This window comes from Antechinus flavipes, chromosome 3 (genome assembly GCF_016432865.1).
Source record: "Antechinus flavipes isolate AdamAnt ecotype Samford, QLD, Australia chromosome 3, AdamAnt_v2, whole genome shotgun sequence".
Taxonomy (NCBI): domain Eukaryota; kingdom Metazoa; phylum Chordata; class Mammalia; order Dasyuromorphia; family Dasyuridae; genus Antechinus; species Antechinus flavipes.
In genome coordinates, this window is record NC_067400.1 from 25749993 (window position 1) to 25774475 (window position 24483).

Consider the following 24483-nt stretch of genomic DNA (forward strand, 5'->3'; position numbering starts at 1 on the left):
ATTATTAAACGTATTGTTTCAGCACTTATGAAAAGAAGTGTTCACTGGGGGCCAACATGGTTCTTTTAAAAAAAATCAAGACAAACTAATATCATTTTCCTTTTTGATAGGATCATTTCACTGGTAGATCAGAAATCTGATCTGGAAATTCTATGTAAGTCAATATCAAAATAGCTACATCAAAAAGTTCAATTTATAGTAGGCTATATTAGATTATAGAAGGCAATAGTAATTATATTCTACATTCATTTTGACTATGACTAGATAGTTGTGTCTATTTTTAGGTACCACATTTCAAAAGGGACATAGATGAACCAGAATTTATCCAGAGAACAGTGGTCATGGTGAGAGGATGACAAAGGGTTATCAAGAAGTAAGCATGACTAACTTGAGGAAAAGATAACTTGAAAATATGATTAATATCTTCAAACAATTGAATAGCAATCATCTAGAAGAAGTTTGATTTATATAGGGATCTAGACCTTGTACTCTAATATAAGACTTGAGCAAAGGACTTACTATTAAGTAACATCTAGAAATGGAATAGGATCATTTGACAGATAATGAGTTTCTTGTCACTGGACATGTTCAAGAAGAAGCACAATGGCCACAGTCAGCAATACTGTTATAGGGATACCTGTATAGCTTAGGAATCTGATTTGATGATTCCTACTTGACTGCAATCTAAAATAACCTTCTCAGTTCTAAGTTTCTATGATTCTCAGAAATAAAAGCTATTTGCCTTTACATTAAAAGGTTCACTTTGGCTTCCAGAGAAAGAGTATATTTTTTAAGGAAATTAATACCCTGCAACAAGAATCAACTTCTCTCTATAGATTAAATCTTAAAATAGATATCAAAAATAGTTCAGCTGTTCCAAAATCTCAGATATCTAGAGAGTTCCTAAAAAAAGAGAGGTTATCTGGGGGTATGATAAATAATTAGTTCCCGAGACTCTAATTATCAGAGAATGTTAAAAATTAATCTTTCCCAATTAGAAATCAAACAAAAAAAAAATCAAGCAGTTAGCTGGGAAACAAATGGATATTTTTCTTGTTATTTAAAAATTTCTCAGAAAGTTATTCAGTGACTGCTTATTAGGAGTTGCAAGTCTGGCAAGAAAGAAAGAATAAACTCTGAGGTATGAGGTTCATGCCGCCATCTCTCAGCTGTCAGATAGTAAAGACTGGAGCTCTCAGCTATTGAGATATAGCTTCAATTACCATCCAAGACTGAGCTAAAAAAGGCAATCCAATTTAATACAGCTTCTCAGCATTGAGGTGACTTTTGGCCTCCAACTTCAAAATAATCTTTGAAAGTTCCTTTAAAGAGAAATAATTAAGGGAGCAAAAGATCAATAGAAGTCAAACAACAACAAAGGGAGGTGAATTGAGTAATTCTGGGACATGAGCCATATAGAAATATATCCCAAACTTTTCTTCTCCCACTTCAGTGCTCAGAGTGAAACTTTCTCCCCAGTAATTAGCTGATTATTCCATTTTTTTATCCCTATGATTCTTTGAGCTAAGCATAATGAACCAAAAGTACATGTTCAAAATAGTTGGGCATTTTGTTTTGAAATGGCCTTGAAGATGACAGGTCCACTACTTTAAGGTATCAAGCAATTTCCCATGTTTCTCTGGCTGCAAGCTGGGCAGACAATTTCCACCTCCCTGATTCCTGGTGAAATAGTTGCAGAAACAGGTGTGAGCTGGATAAATTATTTTCATCAGTGATAAATAAGATATTTTGAATGGGGAAAGGCATGGAGAGGGAAGGAAAATGACTCATATTAGCGAAAGAAAAGTACTTAGATAACTCAAATGGTCCTTTCTGGTAACTTTGGTTATTTTCCAGGTTCAGAAGCACCTATTGGTCAGATAATTCAAATAGTGAATTAAAGGATAATTCAAAATATTGAATTGTTTAATTCAAACATTGACATCCTTTCTTCCTCTCCTTGCCTTTATGGGGGACAGTTTTAATGTCCAGTCAACTTTAGCCTCCATCATCATTTATTATCTCCTGTATGCCAACCATGGGGCAGTTAAATAGTACAGCAATTAGAGTTCTGGGCCTGGAAGCAAGAAGTTCTCTTAATGAATCTAAATCTAGCCTCTGACACTTACTTAGCTGTGTGACCCTGAGTAAGTCACTTAACTCTGTTTGCCTCAGTACTACATCTGTAAAATGAGCTGGAGAAGGAAATGGTAAACCACTGTAGCCATTTGCCAAGGAAACACCGAACTGGATCATAAAGAGATGGACGTGAATGAACGGCAAAAAATGTGCCAAACACTGTACACAGCCAAAATAAAACAACACATACTCTCAAGGACCTTACACAGTTTAAGGCCATAATGTAATACAGTAGTGCTGAAATCTGCAAATCAGTGTCTGGTTTTCATCAGTGATAAACAAGATATATTAGATGGGGAAAGGCATGGGGAGGTTTGATGTCTTTTGCGATCAGTTTAATTCCTCACACATTGATGATTTAATTTTTTTAATGGAGTTTGATGAAAATCTGAATGATGGTCAACTCTAGATTATCCAAGGAAAAAGAGAATGTGGATCCAAATAATTAATAAAATCCATTGTAATATAAAAACTTGCTTTACCAGAAGTCCTTAATGGCCTTATCACAATCTGTAACAGAACCACTAAATAAGATGTAATAATCACTGTATGATATGTAGATGTAAATTTTTTGAAGCACTTTACATAGATCATGTCATTACTTTTCAGAAATCCAGGGAGGTAGTTGTAATTCTTCCCATTTTCCAAATGAAGAAACTGAAGCTGAGAGAAGTTAAATAAATGATCCAGGAATACAAAGTAACTTGTCCAGGATTGCAAATCTAAGAAGTTTCTGGGACCAGATTTAAGCTTGGACTTTTCCTAACTCCAACATCTCTACTCTATCCACTCTGTCAAGTGGTTGCCATGATTTGTTCATTGAAGTTTTCCTTTGTCTCTTTTTCCCTGCTTAGCATTCAGTTGGAAAGCAACATGGACAAAAAACAAGCTGCCATCAAAGGAGAAAGAAAGATATGAATGAGTCATTCAGTTGAGGGCCAATGTCCAAATAACCAACCATTTGCTAATATTTAAACCTGGGATAAAAATAGTTTAAATATTAGCACATAGAGTTTCATTTGCCTTAGAAGACCTGTGAGAAGCAAGGTATTTGTCATATCTCATTTCACACAAGGCAAAAGATGAGAAGAACGATTTGCAATGATTAGGAAGTTGGCAATATGGAGAACTTTTCCTTTTTCTTAGCTTAACAAGTCTCCATATATAGAAGAATTTTTTATAACATGTTTGGTTGGTACTCACAGTGTTTGGATATAAATCTGTCATGTCTTATCTCCTGAAACTTGACAATAAAGTACATCAAAGGCCTCAAATTACACAGGTTGCTTATAAAAGCAGTTATTGGTCATGTTCCCGGAGCTGTAACTAGCAATTTTATAGCCCGGGCAAGTGATATAAAATGTGTTTTTCATTCACTTGAGATAGAGAAAGCATATTCTAGGATGCCTTGGAATTCCTTGTGGCAAGGCTGCTATAAGCCAGTTGTAGGGAAGGAAAGGGTCAAGCCCTGAAGCTCAATTGGGATATATATAACACCTTGAAAGAAGAAAGTCATATCTACTTCTTTCCTGTAGCAGCTAATAATAACTACCTACTTAACTCAATTGCTTCTGTCCAGCAGAGGGACTGAAAGTCCTGCCAAGATTCCTTCTAAATCTTGTTCTCCAAGCACAAACCCTGATTGCCTTAAACTAGCTAGAGTACTGCTTGGTCCTTCTCCAAAGTTCACCTCATAAAGATATTCTATCATATTTTATTATGCTTTTTATTTAGGGCCTTCTGAAGAAGATCCACTTTTTAGACATGAAGAATATCTTTTTTCTCCAAAGAAAAAAGTACTTGAAAAAGACAAATGGGAGAAGTGGCAACAAGAAAACTGGGAAGAATGTACGGTAAGAGTTTTTCAAAAGTTCTATGACCTAAGTACAGGTACCTTCTTCACTATTCTTTAAATGTGATTTTAAAAAAAGATAACAATGATGATTTAAAAAAAAACACTAGTATTTATCAATAATTTTACCATTTCTCTAGCATCCCTCAGAATGTCAGCTGCTTGAAGACAGAAATGATTTCATTTTGAGCTTTATATCAATATTCCAGCATCTAGTACAATGCCTAGAACAAGGTAGATTTTTAATCTGTGCTTGTTGATTTGGATTGGATTTATTGATCAGAAGGGAGCAAAATTCCCTCTAAAAATTAACAAGGTTCCTATTTCTCCATTTCATTTTGGGGGGTCCCTAATAATGTATTAATCATCTAGATGTTTAACTGGGACTCCTTTGGTTGTCAGGAAGTTTAAAGATGGAAATCATCTTTAAAATTTGTCTAGAAGAGCCCCTTCCTTTGAACAAGGAAAAAATCCTGACTCTGCCACTTATTGTTTATGTGACTTTGGACAAATCACTTCCCTTTTCTCATTTATAAAATGATTATATTGGAATATATGTCCTCTAAGATTTTTTTGAGCTTCAGATCTTCAGTCAGAAGGCAGCAAGTCACTAAATTCTAATTATTAATCTTAATGATACAGTTTCCTCAGGCTTAAAATGCAAAGGTTGGACTAAATCTCTCTGAGGTACCATCTGACTTTAGATCTGTGATCTGCAAAGAGGATTAGACAAGATAGCCACAACTGAATACTACAACTTGCATAGCCATTCCCCGATTGATAACCATCTCTGCAATTTCCAGTTCTTTGCACCACTATGGAATTTTTTCTCTAACCACTTTTGGAAACAGACGTAGAAGTGGTATTGCTGGATCAAAGAGCCTAGGTAATATAACAACTCTTTGGGCATAATTCCATATTGCTCTCCAAAATTGTTGGATCAGTACACAATTCTACCAACAATGGATTACTGTCCCAACTTTTTCACATCTCTTCCAAATTTGTCAGCTTTCCCTTTCAATCATTTTAGCCAATCTAATAGGTAAAAATTGATATCCCAAAGTTGTTTTAATTTGCATTTCTCTAATCAATAATGATTTGGAATATTTTATATGATCATAAATTATTTTGATTTTTTCATTGGAAAACTGTCTGTTCATATCTTTTGATCATTTATCAATTAGGAAATGAGATAGCTTCTAAGATCTCTTTCAACTTTATAAGCCTTTGATCAATGAACAATTTAATATTAAATGTAGGGGATATATGGGCCAAAGGTCTGCCTTTTAGAATGATTGCCCCTTTCCAGTCAATCAGAATATTAACTCTTTGTATTTACTCTTTTGTATTTATACTAGATCCCAGAATTACTAGTTATGAAACTAATAGTGATCATACAGAAATTTTATTTTAAAAGGAGATAATGTAATTTTTATTTTAAAGCATATAGAGCTTAGAACAGAAATTAGTTTAGTGCCTTTGAAATCAAGAAGGTTGATAGACTGATTATGGAAAAACTAGCCATCTTCCAAAGTTATTTTTACAGTTATTCTTAGACATAAATCTATAGTTGTCTTTTTCAGAAATAAAATACTGATATTACCTTCCTTGCATGATATTCACAGGACTCTGGATTGTCATTAATTGTAGGTTTCAGGGGAAGTAGGAAGTATTGTAGTTCTGTGTGAGATAATCAAATCTTAAAAAAACAAAAAAACAAAAAACAAAGTTTTTGGAAAATGCTGCAAAAAAGAAATTGCTTTTTCACCTTCTTGCCCCCCTCCAGAATTTGAACATTTCATTTCAGGCTTTGGGAGACCCTTATCAAGCAGACAATTTGAACAGGATTCTCCGAAGACTAATAAGAGTACAAACCCTTTGGCTGGTGGACAATTCTCTGACAGATCTAAGTGCCATTAGACTGCCCAGGTACTTACACCATATTCAATTACCAAGCCAGTCTGCAGTTTTACTTCATAGTCCCTAAGCATGGCAAGGAAAGAACATTCCAATAGATCTAGAATGTGGTGCATTAGGAAAGAATTAAGCCATTGATATTGATCTTGCATGAAAGATAGAAAGTTGCTGTGGAGCCAAAAACCTAGGCTAAAAGTCTGTCATTGATGTGTGATGACTGCATGAACCTAGACAAGTCACTTGAGACACTAAAATGTCTCAAGTGATTCATTCAGACTATAGATTGAGGAAGAATTGCTGATCTGTATTGATTAGAAAGAGTTAACTGGTATAGTTCCTTAAAGTCAATGAAATCATTGGTCTATTTAAACATATATCCTAATCATACATCTCTTGTATCAGTATCAGTAATGGTGGAATTCTTTGGGTATAGATACATTTCAAAAACACAAATATTTTTAAGGTCTATTTTATAGGCACCCCAAAATATTAAGAGGGAATGTCTTTTGCTGTATAGAGGACTTGAAATATATAGATGAAAATACATTTATTTGCAAATAGAGAAAATTGACTCATATTGTCCAATCAATTTATTAATTTTTAGCACTAATTATACTAGAGTCATAGAAGAGCAATTTATACTTACACAGTCATATGAGCAGAGAAATCTGTCCCTTTTGTTGAGCAGGAAACAACAGTGTTGATTACAGGGCTGTGTGCATTTTATTCCAGAGTTAGGTATTATCAGTCAACACTATTCATTGAGCACCTTCCTATTAGAAATTCTATGAGTCAGTCACTATGAAGGATGACAAAGAAATGAGAAGAGATGCTCTTGGATTTCAAATCATTAGGGAGATATTCATTCTCTATTTCTCTGTCTTTATTTCTCTCTGTGTGTGTCTGTCTCAGTGTCTCTGTCTTTCTGTGTCTTTCTGTCTGTCTCTCTCTTCCTCTCTATGTCTATATCTCTGTGTTTTATTTCTGTGTTTCTCATTTTCCTCATTCAATCATCAAGTATTTATTAAGCATTTGCTTAAGATCTGGATACTATTTCATTGTTGTCTTTCTTTCTCTGCACTTGTCATAGTGCCTGGCACTTAGTAGGTACTTTAAATGTTTGTTTTGAATTGAATTACCAAGAATGAACTTAGAGAAGAGTGAATAAAATGTGTATCTACTCATAGACAAATTTGGGGGATTAGTTGATTTTAAAAATGAGTTTTGAGGTACGGGAGGGAATTAGGTTAGTGAAGAGTAAGATGGGGCAAACATTCTCAGAATAAAGAACATTCACATGGTACAAAGAGAGAAACCAGAAAATTAATTCTAGATTGAATAATAATCATTGACAATCCTCTCCAATGTTAACTAGTTCCCATTCCCATCCCACTTTATTTCCCTCACCTTCCATATATTTACCCCTGCTTTAGGAGGACAATTTGTAAATGTGCTTTTTATGCATTATTCATATAGTATAGATCAACTTTATAGATAATTTTTTAAAATCTTTGGAGGCCACAATGTTATTCTGGGATGTAATTCTCTGCTAAGAAAAAGACTTTTAAAAACAAATTAATTCTCTAATGCAAACTGAGTTTGCTTTGAGTCTTCATGTCACTTCTTTCTATAAAAAGCTCAATATTTGCTTTTTCATACACTTACCTGACTGCTCCCACAGAATTTGAACATGATCAGAGTAACACCATCATTTTCTTGATCACTCATTCTGTGCAAAAGAGTGTCTCAGTCCCCGACAGGCAGATACCTCATTCAGAGACATTTTAGGGTTAGGTTTTCACTAGGATCTAAATAACAAAGGATTCTTACCTCATTTTTCTTAGGATACTATGGGAAGTTATAATGATGCTTATTTTTAACAATGTAAGCTCAGTGTAATCAAATTATGGAAGCAAACACACATGCTGAGGATAATCATTCACCAGGAAAAGGAATGTATTCACTAGAGTGTTTTAGAGCACTTGGATTTTTTTTCTTTTTAAATCCTCATTCTAATGCTATATTTTAGAATTTCAAAAGTATATCTAATCCCACTAGAAGAAATGAATGGATTTTTGCCCTCTTGAAAAGATATCGTATGAATTGTTTTTCTTGTACCCAGATGCAAAGAATTAAATGTCAGCAAAAATTGCTTTACATCTTTCAAACAATTGCCAAAGATACCTGAAATACAGCATTTATCCTTGGCTGAAAATCAGATCGCGACATTGATTGGACTCTCCAGCTTGCAATCCACTCCATTAGAGTCACTCATGCTCAAGAGGAATCCCTGTGAATTTCACCAAAACTACAGAAAACAGTAAGTCCTCAAAGGGAAGGGAATAAGCATTTATTAAGCACCTATCACACAAATACTTTCATTTGATCCTTATGACAACTCATGCAAGTTGGTACTATTATTATTCTCATTTTACCAGTGAGAAAACTGACAGAGGGTAAAATGACTTGCCTAGATTCACACAGCTAGTAAACATTTAAAGCCAGATTTGAACTCAACTTCTTAATTTCAGACCCAATAATCTAAGCACCACATCACCACATAAATAGAGGTTTATTTACACTGCACATTCAGTTGTTCTACTTCTAAAGGAGTAATTTCTTAAACACTTAGCCAGATTTAATTCCCCTTAACCAATTATGTTCTTTTCCTGTTACCATTACTTCATGAATCTGAAGAACTTTAGTGATACCAACTTCAGCTTTATATCCTTGCTACCTTCCATTATCTCCAGCCCATTTTTTTTTCTTTTTTAAGTTTGAAAAGATTGGTACGTGGTGCCAGTGTTAGGTACCTATAACAAGATAACTTTCCATGTATGTAAGGCATTTCATCTGAGACACTCTGAGTAATATTAAATTCTGCCGGGATGCGTTTTTAACTCCAGTGTTCAATGGATGACATTTCTGTTCTTTTCTGAATAAGAATCTGGTTTTGATTAGATACAGGCCAACATCCTTTCAGAATGCTTATTCTTTGGTTGGATTTTCATTCCTTTTGACTTCCAGTGTTCCACTTAGTGAACAGAAAGAGATAATTTATTAAATATACCAGAGCAGTCTGGAAGAGGTAATATACCTGCCAAGCATGAGTGAGTTTACTCCCTTCTTCACTATTGGGAGCGGGCCCAGGAGGTACAATAGAGTTCAAGCATCCTAAGTAAGGATGCCATGAAGACTGATGTCTTACTGCTCCTGGGCCCCTTTATCAGTGTTATCAGTTATTGTAAATCAGAAAGATAGAGCAGAAATAGGAACACAGAGACTTAAGTTCTGATTCTGATTTTGTAACTAACTTAACTATATGTTTACATATATATATATATATATATATATATATATATATATATATATATATATGACTATGTTATTATATAACATTAACTTCCTAGTTTGAGCCTCAGTTGCTTCATTTCTTAAAATGAGGGAAGTAAAATTAGATCCAGAGGGTACTTCATTGTTATTGTCTTTTTTAATCACATCTGACTCTTTGTGATTCCATTTGGGGTTTTCTCAGCAAAGACACTGAAGTGGTTTGCCATTTCCTTCTCTGAGAGTCTCCATTTTGCAGTTAAGGAAACTGAGGCAAACAGACATTGGAAGACTTGCCTAGAGCCAAAAAGCTAGTAGGTTCCTTAGGCTAGATTTGAATTCAGATCCTCCTGAATCCATACCTAGCAGTCTATCCACTGTCACCTACCTCCAAAGCTACCTAATTTCAAAACTGTCATTGAATGAATGAGGAACCTAAGATACTGAAAGAGCATTGCCAAGGCCATCTCAAAAGAACAGAGCCTAGATTCAAAATTAGGCTTTTACACCTACAGGTTCATGGATTTGGAAATGGAAGGATCTTTGAAGCTGTCTAATGTACCTCCTTATTTCATATGTGAAAAACTGAAATAAAATTTGGAATCAAAGGACCTGGCTTAAAGTCTAACTCTTCTCCCTTAATACTGCGACCTTGAATAGGTGTCTTGCCTAAATTTACATGGGTGATCTCCCATCCAAGGTAGAATTTGATCCCAGAGCCTAATACAAGAGCTACTTTTCTTTCTATTCCAATGGGCTCCAAGGTCTTTTTTTTAGCTTTAAAATTCCATTTTAAATGCTTCGTCATCCCCATTACATTGTCATAATAAAGCATAGCTTTTATTTCCTTTCTTATAAAAATGGCATTGCCCCAACTCTGAACATATATTATATCATATTCCATTTTTTTTGTCCCCATCTGGGATTCATGGGTATAAAAGAAATCCTGATGAGGAAATTCCCTCTAAGGCAATTGAGCAATTTTCCTGTAACTTAATGTTTCAGACATATCTTTAAGGAAGTCTGAGTTTAAGTGATCTGCCCAGGGCTATTTAGCCATTACCCAGTGTATGAGGTGAAACTTTTAATACAACAATTAATAAACATTTATTAAGTGCTTACTATATCCAGATACCATGCTAAGTGTTGGGGATGAAAAAGAGGTAATTGGTGATTTTTGTTCTCATGGAGCTTCCACTCTAATGGAGGCCATATCATGCAAACTTTGCATGTAGTCTTATTTTTTTTTTTTATTTTTTTTTTTATTTTTTTTAAATTTTTTATTTAATAATTACATTATATTGACACTCGTTTCTGTTCCGATTTTTTTCCCCCTCCCTCCCTCCACCCCCTCCCCTAGATGGCAAGCAGTCCTTTATATGTTGGATATGTTGCAGTATATCCTAGATACAATATATGTTTGCAGAACCGAACAGTTCTCTTGTTGCGTAGGGAGAATTGGATTCAGAAGGTATAAATAATCCGGGAAGAAAAACAAAAATGCAGATAGTTTACATTCGTTTCCCAGTGTTCTTTCTTTGGGTGTGGCTGCTTTTGTCCGTCATTTATCAATTGAAACTCAGGTCTCTTTGTCAAAGAAATCCACTTCCATCAAAATATGTCCTCATACAATATTGTTGTCGAAGTGTATAATGATCTCCTGGTTCTGCTCATTTCACTTAGCATCAGTTCATGTAAGTCTCGCCAGTCCTCTCTGTATTCATCCTGCTGGTCATTTCTTACAGAACAATAATATTCCATAACATTCATATACCACAATATACCCAGCCATTCTCCAATTGATGGGCATCCATTCATTTTCCAGTTTCTAGCCACTACAAACAGGGCTGCTACAAACATTTTGGCACATACAGGTCCCTTTCCCTTCTTTAGTATTTCTTGGGATATAAGCCCAATAGAAACACTGCTGGATCAAAGGGTATGCACAATTGGATAATTTTTTGGGCATAATTCCAGATTGCTCTCCAGAATGGTTGGATTCGTTCACAACTCCACCAACAATGCATTAGTGTCCCAGTTTTCCCGCATCCCCTCCAACATTCATCATTATTTTTTCCTGTCATCTTAGCCAATCTGACAGGTGTGTAGTGGTATCTCAGAGTTGTCTTAATTTGCATTTCTCTGATCAATAATGATTTGGAACACTCTTTCATATGAGTGGTAATAGTTTCAATCTCATCCTCTGAAAATTGTCTGTTCATATCCTTTGACCATTTATCAATTGGAGAATGGCTTGATTTCTTATAAATTTGAGTCAGTTCTCTATATATTTTGGAAATGAGGCCTTTATCAGAACCTTTAACTGTGAAAATGTTTTCCCAGTTTGTTGCTTCCCTTCTAATCTTGTTTGCATTAGTTTTATTTGTACAAAAGCTTTTTAATTTGATGTAATCGAAATTTTCTATTCTGTGATCAGTAATGGTCTCTAGTTCATCTTTGGTCACAAATTTCTTTCTCCTCCACAAGTCTGAGAGATAAACTATTCTATGTTCCTCTAATTTATTTATAGTCTCGTTCTTTATGCCTAGGTCATAGACCCATTTTGATCTTATCTTGGTATATGGTGTTAAGTGTGGGTCCATGCCTAATTTCTGCCATACTAATTTCCAATTATCCCAGCAGTTTTTATCAAATAATGAATTCTTTTCCCAGAAGTTAGGGGCTTTGGGTTTGTCAAACACTAGATTGCTATAATTGACTATTCTGTCTTGTGAGCCTAGCCTTTTCCACTGATCCACTAATCTATTTCTTAGCCAATACCAAATGGTTTTGGTGACTGCTGCTTTATAATATAATTTTAGATCAGGTACAGCTAGGCCACCTTCATTTGATTTTTTTTTTCATTAATTCCTTTGAGATTCTCGACTTTTTATTGTTCCATATGAATTTTGTTGTTATTTTTTCTAGATCAATAAAATATTTTCTTGGAAGTCTGATTGGTATAGCACTAAATAAATAGATTAGTTTAGGGAGTATTGTCATCTTTATTATGTTCGCTCGGCCGATCCAGGAGCACTTAATATTTTTCCAATTATTTAAGTCTGACTTTATTTGTGTGGAGACTTTTTTATAATTTTGCTCATATAATTCCTGACTTTCCTTTGGTAGATAGATTCCCAAATATTTTATGGTATCAACAGTTATTCTGAATGGAATTTCTCTTTGTATCTCTTGCTGTTGGGTTTTGTTGGTGATGTATAGAAATGCTGAGGATTTATGGGGATTTATTTTGTAGCCAGCTACTTTGCTAAAATTATGAATTATTTCCAATAGCTTTTTGGTAGAATCTCTGGGGTTCTCTAGGTATACCATCATATCATCTGCAAAGAGTGATAGTTTGGTTTCCTCATTGCCTACTCTAATTCCTTTTATATCTTTCTCGACTCTTATTGCCGATGCTAGTGTTTCTAATACGATATTAAATAATAATGGTGATAGTGGGCAACCTTGCTTCACTCCAGATCTTACTGGGAAAGGTTCCAGTTTTTCCCCATTGCATATGATGCTTACTGATGGTTTTAAATATATGCTCCTGACTATTTTAAGGAAAAGTCCATTTAATCCTATGCTCTCAAGTGTTTTTATTAGGAATGGATGTTGGATTTTATCTTTGCATGTAGTCTTGCCCATCAGATTGGATCACTCAGTTCCCTAAGACTAGCTCTTTATCTATCATGTCACTCTGATTTTCATAAGCCTCAGCTCCTGATTCATAGGGAAAAGCTAAAAAAAAAGTCAAATTCCTTCTTAATTAAGGAGAGACTGTGTGACTGAGTAGAAAGAGAGTTAGACTTGGAGCCAAGCCTCTAATATATATTGGTTATGTGATTTTTGGCAAGTCCCCTAATTTCTCAGGGCTAGACAATTCTCCAAAAACATAAGGTGCCATCCTATGATGGTAGAGGAACTTTCCTTACCAGGAATTCACAGATCTAGTCTCTATTTTTATCGAGGACACATACCAACACCTTTAGATTAGGATAGATGGAACTGCCTATGTCCTCAAAAAGCTGAATAAATAAGCTAGAACTGTGACAAATCCAATCAGCACTGATTAAGTACCAGAGTAGGCTATCTCCAGTTGTCCTGATCTCTATCTTGCCATTGGACTCAGATGACTCTAGAAAATAAAGTGACACTGGTGATTTTGCACAGTCCTCCCTCCCTTCAATCTGACTCACTTGTATGTCATGGCCCTCTTCAAAAACAAAGGGCAAACCACCACCACAAAACCATGGGGAATACAAAGTCAATAAAAAAACTAATCTTTACCTTCAAGGATTTTATATTCCACCAAAGAGAAAGTAAATTCCTCAATTTCGGTGAATTGCCATATTACTATAATTTGAGAGCAAGTTATTCCCATCATGTCATTTTTTCAGTAGAGTGGATGCAGCAGTTATTTCAATAGCATCGCTAATTATGTTTAGGTGACATACAGAAAGCAAATTTCCCAATAGCAGACAGTGGGTTCATCATTAATAAAAATCCCAGCCTTAGGCATCCTCTCTTGCTTCTAGGCATTATTTTGTTAATTTATGAGCAACTTTTTTTTTTTTTCTTTATAGCTGCTGGCCCAAAGTTAGCCACTTGTTTCAAGTGATGCTTTAAAAAACTTACTCCAATACTTTTAGGGTCTATAATTTCCTTGGGGCAGTTGGTCTTCTCCTCCATAATGCATTAGGATTTCAATCCCTTCCGAGTCCTGACAGAAGATGGTTTTTTGAGCTGTTATGCTCACAAAAGCAAGTTGTTCTCCAACAACCAAATGTATGAGCAACTTTTTTTTAGTTGCTGGGCCCAAAGTTAGCCACTTAATTTAAGTCATGCTTTAAAATACTTACTCCAATACTTCGAGGATCTGTAATTTCTTTGGAGCAGTTGATCTTCCCTTCCATAACGCATTAAGATTTCAACCCCTTCGAAGCTCTGTCAGAAGACAGGTTTTTGACTGTTATGCTCAACAAAAGCAAGTTGTTCGCCAATAACCAAATGGATGAGGATGAGGATTTTTTCACCTCAAACATCAGACATGTAGTCAGTCAATCCACGGCTGGATCTGTGGTTGTGCCTTTCTAGCACCTATTTTAAGTATGCTCTACTGACCCAGTCTCTGTGTACCAAAGATCACCTCTATGCCATATTGAGACATTAAAGGAAGGCATTAGTGGAAGATATTTTAGAATAATCTGTTCTCAAAACTCTGGCATCCATACTAGATATATGATTTTATCAATGTAGCAATCTTTCTATCTCTGTCTGTTCTGTATGACCACATATTGGTGGAAGCTGATATTGAGAAAATAAAGTTAGGTTGCACTAGCTATAATTTCATAATTTAACTTGTTCTATAGGAAGCAGTATTAGAATGAAGTCCAACTGAACTCTGATTATTGGATTGATTATATATATATTGGATTATTGGATCCGATTATATATATTTGAATTCATGCTGTTGGAAATTATAAGTATAAAAAGTGTGATCATTGGTTCCATTTCAATGGAATATGCAATGCAATTTCAAATGATATAACCACTTTATGAGATTCATTACTCTCACTAATGGGGACCTAGTTATCACTTGATTACTACTGTCATTAGCTATATAGGTGACACAGTAGATAGATATCTAGAATTGGAATCAAGAAGACCTCAGTTTGATTTCTGACTCAACCTTTATCATCTGGGATAGAGCCAAAGAGGCAGAGTGCTGGCAACAACCCAGCTGTACTTTGCCAGCATATCCCATCAAACAACTTTAAAATAACTCCTCAAATTGAATTTTGAAGTGATAGAGCCAACAAGAGCTCAGAGTGAGACTATTTTCCAGCCTAAGATAACTTAAGAGGTCAGCAGGAGAGGTCTGTGACAATAGGGTAAAAGCACTCTAGAGAATGGCAACAGAACAAGAAGTGGATCTTGGAGGTAGCTGCAATAGGGGCAGGAGCAGTGCAGCAGCTTTAGGAGTTTTCAGCCCAGAGACAATAAAGAAGTTTGGATAAATGGTTACAAAGTGATTACAGGGACACTGCATGCTGACACTGGGAGCAGCTGATGCCAGTTCATAATTCTATTGCTATAATCAGCTCTGGGTCACAGTTCCAGGCTAAGAGGAGCAATTCTTATCAGTCACAAAGGAGCAGGAGACCTGGCCACAATCCCAAGCCAAAGAGGAGCCCTAGCACATGTGACTACAGGGAAAAAGGTGCCTTTCCTGTGAAAAGACCAGAGCTCAGATGAAAAGTGCAGTAACTATGCTTCCTCCCCATCATTTCACCATGGAAACACCAAAAACTTTCAGACTTTTAAAACTAGCTCTGAAAATAGCAGCACAATAATCTGAAGCTTTGGACTGTGTCTCCCTAATCCCAAGTGAGCAGAGCCCAACTTCATATAACATAAAGCCAAGAAACATGCTGGAAAAATTAGTAAATAACAAAAAATGGATCATAAAAATATTTTATAGTGGCATAGAAGACTAACGCATAAACTCAGAAGAAGATAGTAATATGAAAATATCTTTAAGCAAGGCCTTGAAGAAAAATGTTTATTGGACCAAAGTCAAACAATAATTCTTGGAAGAATTAAAGAGATAAGAATGATAATAAAATAATTTGTTAAGAGAAATTAGAATAATGCAAAGAAATTATGAAAAGAGATTTAATATAAAGGAGTCAAAACCACACATACCCTTTGATCTAGAAGTTCCACTGCTGGTCTCTATCCCAAAGAATTCACAATAAAGGGGAAAGGACCTACATGTTGCAAAAAATGTTTGTGGCAGCTCTTTTCATGGTGATAAAGAATTGGAAAATGAGTGACTGTCCTCCATTTGGGGAGTGGCTGAATAAGTTATGCAATATTATTGTTCTATAAAAAAAATGAAAAAAAAATGGTTTTAGAAAAACCTGGGAAGATTTACATGAACTGATGCTGAATGAAGAAAGAAGAATCAGGAAAATATTGTACAAGGGAACAAGATTGTGTGATGTTCAACTATGACAGTAGACTTGGCTCTTCTCAACAATTCAATGATCCAAGCAAAATGATTATAAGGTTCTCAAAGTAAAACCAGTTACATTTCTATATGGGAAGAATATTTTACTTTTAAGAATATTATCATAATTAGGGAATTTAGTAGGATTCTACATAGGAAGAGGGCATAAATGTAACTTAATTTAAATGAAAAACATCTCAGAAAAATGAAGAAATGGGAAAGACAGATATACTGGGAAAAGTGGAAAGGGATATGTAGAATGGGAAAATTCTCACATAAAAGAGACTCACAAGTAGGAACTTTTATAATGATGAACAAAACAAGAAGAGCAATACTTAAACTTCTCATTGGAATTAGTTTAAAGAGGGAAGAATACACACACACAAACATATAAATACTCAGTTGGATATAGGAAAGGAAGAAGAAAGGAGGGGAATGATAAAAAGAAAGAACAGATTAAGAGAGGAGGTATTCCAAAGCAAAACAGACTTTTAGTGAAGGGCAGGATAAAAAGAAAAAGAAGATTAAACTGAAGAAAATGAAATGGAGGGAAATATATAGTAATGGTAACTATAATTGTGAAAGGGAAGTGCTCACCCATAAAATAGAATCAGAAAGAAGAATAGGTTAGAAATTAGAACCCAGCTATATTTTGTTTATGAGAAAAGCACTTTATAACGAAAAATGCACATATCCAAAGAAATAAAATAAGAATCTGGAGCAGAATCTATTATTCTTTAACTTATGTAAAAAAGAAAAAAAGCCAGAAGCAAGCAATCATGATCTCAAACAAAGCAAAAACAAAGACATTTAAAAGAGATAGTCAGGAAAACATTTTGCTTAAAAGTACCATAGGCAATGAACCAATAACAAAAATATTTACATCAAAGAAAATCCCAATTTCTCAAATATGTGAAGAACTGAGTCAAACTTATAGAAACCAGAGCCATTTCTCAACTGATAAATGATCAAAGGATATCAACAGATAGTATACAGTCATATAAAAATATGTTCTTTAGTAACTATGGATTAGAGAAGTGTAAATTAAAGCAAGTTTGAGGCACCATCTTATAGCTATCCAAAATGGCAAATGCTGAAGGAATGAGGGAAAAAAAGGTATCCTAATAAACAACTGGTGAAATTGTGAACTAATCCAAAACTCTGGAGAACAAGTTGGAACTGTGTCCAAAGGCTACTAAACTGTGTATAGCCTTTGACACAGAAATACCACACCTAAATCTTATACCAAAGAAATCAAAAGAAAAGGACCTCTATGTACAAAAACATTTATAGCAGCTCTTTCTGTGGTATCAAAGAACTGGAAATAATTGTAATGGAGTTGTATTGTAATACTAAAAATTATGAGGGAGTTGTTTCAGAAAAATATTGGTAAAATCTTTATGAACTGATGCAAAGTCAGTGAAAAGAACCAGACACTGCTAACAAAACCACAGTGGTTGTAATGTAAAGAATTCAATATAATGATCTAAGACAATTCTAAGGGACTCATAATGAAAAAAAAAAGTATTATCCACCTCCAAAGAGAGAACTGATGAATTCTAACTGCAAATTGAAGTAAAATTGAACACTTAAAAACAAGTAAAATTTTCTCATTTTATTTCTTTTTGCTTGTCTTTTTTTGTGTGTGGCTAATTTAGAAATATATTTTGCAAGGTCTCATATATATAATTGATGCCATTTGCTTGCCTTTTTAGTGGATAAGGGAAGGATGAGAATTTGAATCTCAAAATTTTTAAAAGTAAAGAATACTATAAATAAGTAATAAATTTATTTTAAGTAAAAAAAAAAAAAAATTTATCGGCTGTATGACCCTGTTCCAAGCCACTTAAATTGATGTACCTCAGTTACCCCATCTACTAAAGGACCATAATAGTATCTCCTTCATAGAGTTATAAGGATCAAATAAGATAATATGTACAAAGTTCTTTGTAACCATTCAAGCACTATATAAACGTTATCATCATCATTAATTATTATTGCAGTTTGGAGTCTAGGAAGAGCATATTCCAATTCTTAATTTAGTTCTGTAGAGCATCTGAATATGTTTATTCAACAATATCCAACGAGGAAGCAATATGGTATAGTGGTTAGAGAACTAGCCTTGAATTTACAAGAGAAAAAAAATGATTTCTAGATTTATCTATAGAATAACAAATATTTTAGTGTTGTTTTAAGTTATAATTATAAATATGCACTAATTTTTTGGGACTCCTTAAATTTAGTTTGTATTTATATAGTGCTGTGAAAATAATTTTACTATCCCTACTCAATTTAATCAGTATTACCTCAGTTTATTATGATTTAATGGGATCAGTGATTTTATTAATGAATTAAATTTAGTTTAGTTAATGCTGTAACAATGAGAATCATATGGGTTACAATTAATTAACCCACCATGTATCAATGATAATATTACTTCTACTTGATTAATAGGATATGCTTATGCTTTATTAGTTGTGTTTGTTATAAGAATTTATAATAACTAATGTTAGGAAATTGCCAAAAATCCCCTTCTCCACTCCTATAAGTGAAGTACACTTGGAAAAAAAAAAATCAAGTTTCCTTGTTTTCATGTCATAAATATTTTTATAGCCTGTGGAAAACCCTAGAACACTGCTGATAAAATACTGGTAGTTGGTGGATATCTGCCTTGCCTAACTATAGAAGTTTCCCTACTTCTGACAATAATTGATAATGAATGATAATACATCATTCAATTTTTAGTGATTTCCCAAGGTCTATAAATGGTTCAAAAAATATCGGGATCCTTGACTGCAAGGAAGGTCTTGGATTCAATTGCTTAGGACCACTGGTCTGACTAAAAAAATTGATAGTCTCAGAGATTTTCGTAGCCTACAGTGCTATTAATGTTTCTAAAGTACTTTTGATAAAATATCTAATTTGATCCTCACAACAATATTCTATTAGAGGTGTTTTCATCTCCATTTTTACAGATGAGGAGGCTAAGACTGATAGAAGTTTGGTGATTTGAATACAGGCCATACTACACCATTTAAGCCATTTAAATAGATGTGTGTATACACACACACACACACACACACAAACATACATACATATACACACATACAAATAGATTAAATAGATAGCTCTCTAAGACTATAAGGTGTAGAACACACTCTCACCTGCACTGATAGAGAAGGTTTATTCCTCTACCAATTATCACCATTATGATCTCTAGAAACAAACTACTGAAGGCAGCAAGGACTGATTTCAAATGGAGAGCTACAAGTCATTTTAAAATCCAAAGAGATAAATGAGGATAGCAATTATCATCAAATACCAACTCACTTTTCTTCTGCCTCGTTCTCAAATTATCCAAGCTTCTGATCTTGTGGGGTTTGAAACATCAGTACCTACAATGAGAAGACCATTGTGATTTCCTTTTTGTGCTTAATTCCTTTTAATGGTTCTGACATCCTCTGGTTCTCCGAATCACTTCTCTTCTTCAAGTCTCACATGATAAAATGAGGATGATAATAGCTACAGTACTCATCTCACGGTGTTGTAGCGAAGGAAGTCATTTGTCGACTTTTGAATGACCTTGAAAGATAAGTTATTAGTATTATAAAACCTTCATTTAGCATCGGTGACAGCCAGCCATCATGTTAGAGAGAACAAGCCTTTAAAACTATGCTTGAAAGAATAAAATAATTATATGCTTCTCTCATTCACCATCACTTGGAATTGTCAAAAATATTCACTCATCGTTTTCCTTCCTTCTTTGTTTCACATCCTCCAATCAGAAAACAGCACAATCCAAAAGAGACAGAATAATATCACCAGATATTGTTCTTGGCCATGTTTAGGTCATTGTAGGCAAGTGGATAACTTCTTAGCAAAAGATGCCATCCTTTGTTGACATATTAGTTGGAAACTTCTAATCCCAATATTATAAAATGTATTTAAGTGGAAAAAACAGGCAAACAGCTCCAGACCCCAAATACCAGCTTATTTCTGACCTCTTACTAGGAAAACCCCAGCCCATTCCTTCTTTCTCTCCTCCACTACCCAGAGATTCTCCAAGATACCAAAGAGTAATATAGCACAGTGGAGATAACACTGGATTTTAAATCAGATAATTTTGCATCAAATTTCAAATCTAAGATTTGTTGCCCGCATGATTCTGGGCAAACTATTTTACTTTTCTGCATTTTACTTTCCTCATCTATAAAATTAAGGGATTGGATTTAAGGTGATCCTTAAAGAGTCATTCAATTAAAAATCTATAATGCTCTAGGAGAAGAAATCATATCATAACTTTCATAAAGATGGTTTGTTTCTCCATCAGTCAGTTTCAAGAGAACTCACTCTGAGAAGCTTCCATTTTTGGCATCCTAGACGAAAGATACCAAATCTCTCTCCATAGGACATATACAATGCAGTAAAGTCAAACAGATGCCTGCTCTGGAGAGGAGAAAAACCTGCTAGCGAATATCAGTTATAACTATTTACTTGACACGATGAGAATTTTCTGTCCCTCTGAATGCAGCATCTGATTTGCATGTGGGAAATGGGAGCTGCAGAAAGGTGCCCTCTCTCAAGTGGAGGTAACAGCCCACTCTCCCTCCCCCAATCTGTTTCCTCTCATTATTTCTCTAGCAGAATTCTCCTTTCAATCTTGTCATTTCACAGCTCAAGCTTTATTCTCTCTCTTTTTAAACTTAACAGTATGTCCATAGACCATCATCTTCTTCCTATAATAGCATCAGTCAGCTAAATCTCTGCATTGATTTTCCCTAGAGCAGTCTGTAACAATTGAAATTTATTTCAGTTATAAAAACAAATCGTGTGGCCCTCAACATCTATGATCAAAAGTCACAGTCTTTCAAAGACTTGTTAAATCCCTTGTCTAGCACCAGCCAGGTCAGTATTTCTCAGGCAGGTGAAATATATAATTGTTGATCACGCTGACCTCCAAGGTCTTTTCTAGCCCTAAATCTATCATCTTCTAATCCTATCACCTCCATGTAAAAGCTAGTGAAACACACTAGGGTCAGGTTCACTGATGTTGCAATGTCATCATCTTTCTTATAATAATTGGAAACATAAAAGAGAACTTATTTATAGAGACTGGAGCTCAAATAGAATGCTCTGGGTCTTTAGCAGGTCAACCTAATTACTTTAATATCTCTTCTGTTTCAGAGTCTTTTCCAGTTTGCCAAACTTAAAAATACTGGATGGAGTCCCAAAGCTTCCAGAAGACCATTCATTGCCAGAAATGAGCCTTTTTTCCAAAATGTGCACCATATCTTGATGTGTTCTGGAGAGAAAGAAAGAAATTGCCAGTATTGTTTATGGGAACGAATAGGATATAGACATGATTTAGTGAAACTGTTTATGAAGTAAAATGTCTTCCTCTCAAAATCCAAGCAGATCAATGAGAAAAAAGGGAATACTAAAAATGTCTCATATTTCTTAATGACTACATCATCTATCTGCATTACACAGAATTGAATTCAACACATTAAATGCTGTTTCTCTCATTCACTATTGAAACTATTAAGTCTTCTATTGAATTTTACATATTGGGGATTGGAATGGGGAGGGGAAAGGATCACTCTTTTACCAATACAGAAGAAGAAAGCTTTCTTTATTTTAGAATCTTTTATTTACAGTATCATGGATATTGGAAAACAGATGTTGTACCCAGCATCACTTCCAAAGCTAGTTCAGGTTCAAGCCACTTGGTAGGTAAATATCAAAACTATCAAAACTCTATGACCCATAGCTCTCAGGGTTCCAGTGATGTGTTCACTTTTCTTTCACCATCAGAGAAGGAAATGACATGTAAACAAATATGTAGCATTGGAATCATTACAAACTGTTAAGTCATTAGAATTGATGGAGACAATAATTATCTAATTTAGCATGGTTCAGTATCATTGATCTAATCCTACAAGGAGATGTTTTGGGCCAGAACCTGAAACAAGGGTACTAAGTAGAACTAATTAATACAATGCTTGTGTTCACACCAGTACTCATTGGAGTTCACAAGTATGGGAGATTCACAAAGCAAACTTTGTAACTTTTATGAATTCACACCTCCCTTAGGTGTGCCTCCAGAAGAAGGAGTCAACCTTTGGGAGATGATATATAAGAAGCAGACTCAGTCGGGAGTTGAGCTGAATTAGATTGGAGAGGAGCACGCTGGGACAGACACAGAGCACTCTGGGAGATTGAGAGCCAAAAGCCTTCTCTCTGAGGCAAGAGAGATCCATTCCATTTTCTACTTGGCTGGCTGCGCTGAAGGACAAACCTTTGGATTTGGAGACATTCAGAGGGAGCTCTTGGAACCAAGCAGAGAGATAAGCCTCTAAGCTAACTGGGCTATATTGGAGATAATAAAAGATCTGAACTTTTATCACCTAGCTGCATTTGGGGTAATTATTGATTTCAACTGCAACTAAGGCTGCCTCCAGAAAACCTCCCTGAGAAAACCTGCTCTCCCCCAGAGAGAACCATTATATTATTATAAAGAAGAACAAGAACTCCACAATGTAGCTTAACAAATGAGAATATTATCCCTATATATATACATAGGAATTCACTATCCCATGAAATCACTGCTACCAGTAGAGCAGATCAGTGGTCTCAGACTTAAATCCTAAGGATACCCACTTACTCATCATGCATTGACTCAGAAAACCACAAATTAACATTATTTCTACTTTATATTATATTTTTACTTATTTTGTTCAATATTTCCCAATTAAATTTTAATCTATTTGGGCATCCTCTGGGAGCTTGCTTGTGCATATGAGTTTGACATCTAGGAAATAGAGCATCACGTGGCAGGGAATGCACATGGAAGGACACACATAGAGAACATAAGAACCTTGGGATATTCACATTTCCTGTGCTGCATAGCTGCCCATGCCTTCTTGTGATACCATCATGCTTCTCTCTGTTGAAGATTTGCTGAGCTTCTGTGTTCTTGGTGACTCTTCAGCTGCTATGTTGCTAACTCCTGCATGAATCTTTATTCATCTGAGAGACAGCTGAATTATTGAGCTGCTGCTGCTGCTCATAGGGGTCTTGCCCAGAAAAGCTAAGAGCCTCTATTTCAGCCCATTTTTATTATAGACCCCAACTAGCTATTCTGGCAGCCTATGTAAATACTCTTTTCAGCACTTCAGCTCTGTTTTTGAATTGCTTTGCTTCTACAGGCTTATAAACTCTTTTTTGTCTAAACATTTTTATTACCAAGATGACAAATTATGATCCGTGCAAATGACAAAGACTGAGTGGACAGGACTGAAAGGGCTGATGACTTTTGTCCCATTTTCTCCCAAAAACCAAATTGTTACACATGACTTTGTGGTGTCCTTCCCTAGAGATGTCAAAGAAAATGATTTTACTGTCTTTCTATCAACAGATAGGGAAATAGATTAGAGAAATCTTGATATACGATAGCAGATAGCCAATATTATTGACTTCCTTGGGTTCTTTCGGATTTTGATTCAATTCATCTCCCCAGTAACAGCTAGAATGCCAATAATGCTTTTTTCTAATGCAATTCATTTTTGGTCACACAGGCATACTCAAGCTCCTCTGAAAATAAAGTCTTTCCCATTACAATTTCATTTCTTAGCCCAATTTGGGCATTAGAGCATTTCTTATATTTTTTTAAAAGTTTTTCTTTTTTATTTATTTAATGTTTTTTCCCAGTTACATTTAAAACAATATTTTTACATTTGTTTTTTTTTTTTTAATTTTTGAGTCCCAGATACTCTCCCTTATTCCCACCCCCAGCTCCTGCTAAGAAATCACATGTGAAGTTATGGTAAACATTTCCATAAAAGTCATGTTGTGAAAGAAAAAAATAGATCTCCTATCCTAAAAAAACCGTCAAGAAAAAATATTAAAAAAAAAGAGAGAGAGAGAGAGAGAGAGAGAGAAAGAGTATGTTTCAATCTGCATTAAGACACAATTCTTTCTCTGGATATGGATAGGATTTTTCATCATAAGTCCTTCAGAGTAGTCATGGATCATTGTATTGCTAAGAATAACAATCGTTTATAGCTGATCATCCCAGAACATTCGTAATACTTTGTATACAATGCATTTCACTCTGCTGGGTCATGGAGAATTTTCTATTTTTTTTTGAGAGCATCCTGTTTACCATTCCCCATAGATTAATTCTAATTCATCATAATCATATAACACAATTTATTCAGCCATTCCC

General features: G+C 34.9%; 1 long non-coding RNA gene across 3 annotated transcripts; it reads left to right on the top strand.

The window, feature by feature from the left end:
- The first annotated feature begins 3646 nt into the window (after positions 1–3646).
- Positions 3647–22666, top strand: LOC127552851 (uncharacterized). Of its 3 annotated transcripts, none has more exons than XR_007951593.1 (4): positions 3661–3992; positions 5778–5920; positions 8031–8228; positions 21441–22666. It is a non-coding gene; the product is annotated as an uncharacterized LOC127552851 (long non-coding RNA). The 3 variants fall into 3 exon arrangements; XR_007951591.1 differs by having other exon boundaries at positions 5799–5920; XR_007951590.1 differs by lacking the exons at positions 5778–5920; positions 8031–8228 and having other exon boundaries at positions 3647–3992.
- The last annotated feature ends 1817 nt before the right edge of the window (positions 22667–24483 follow it).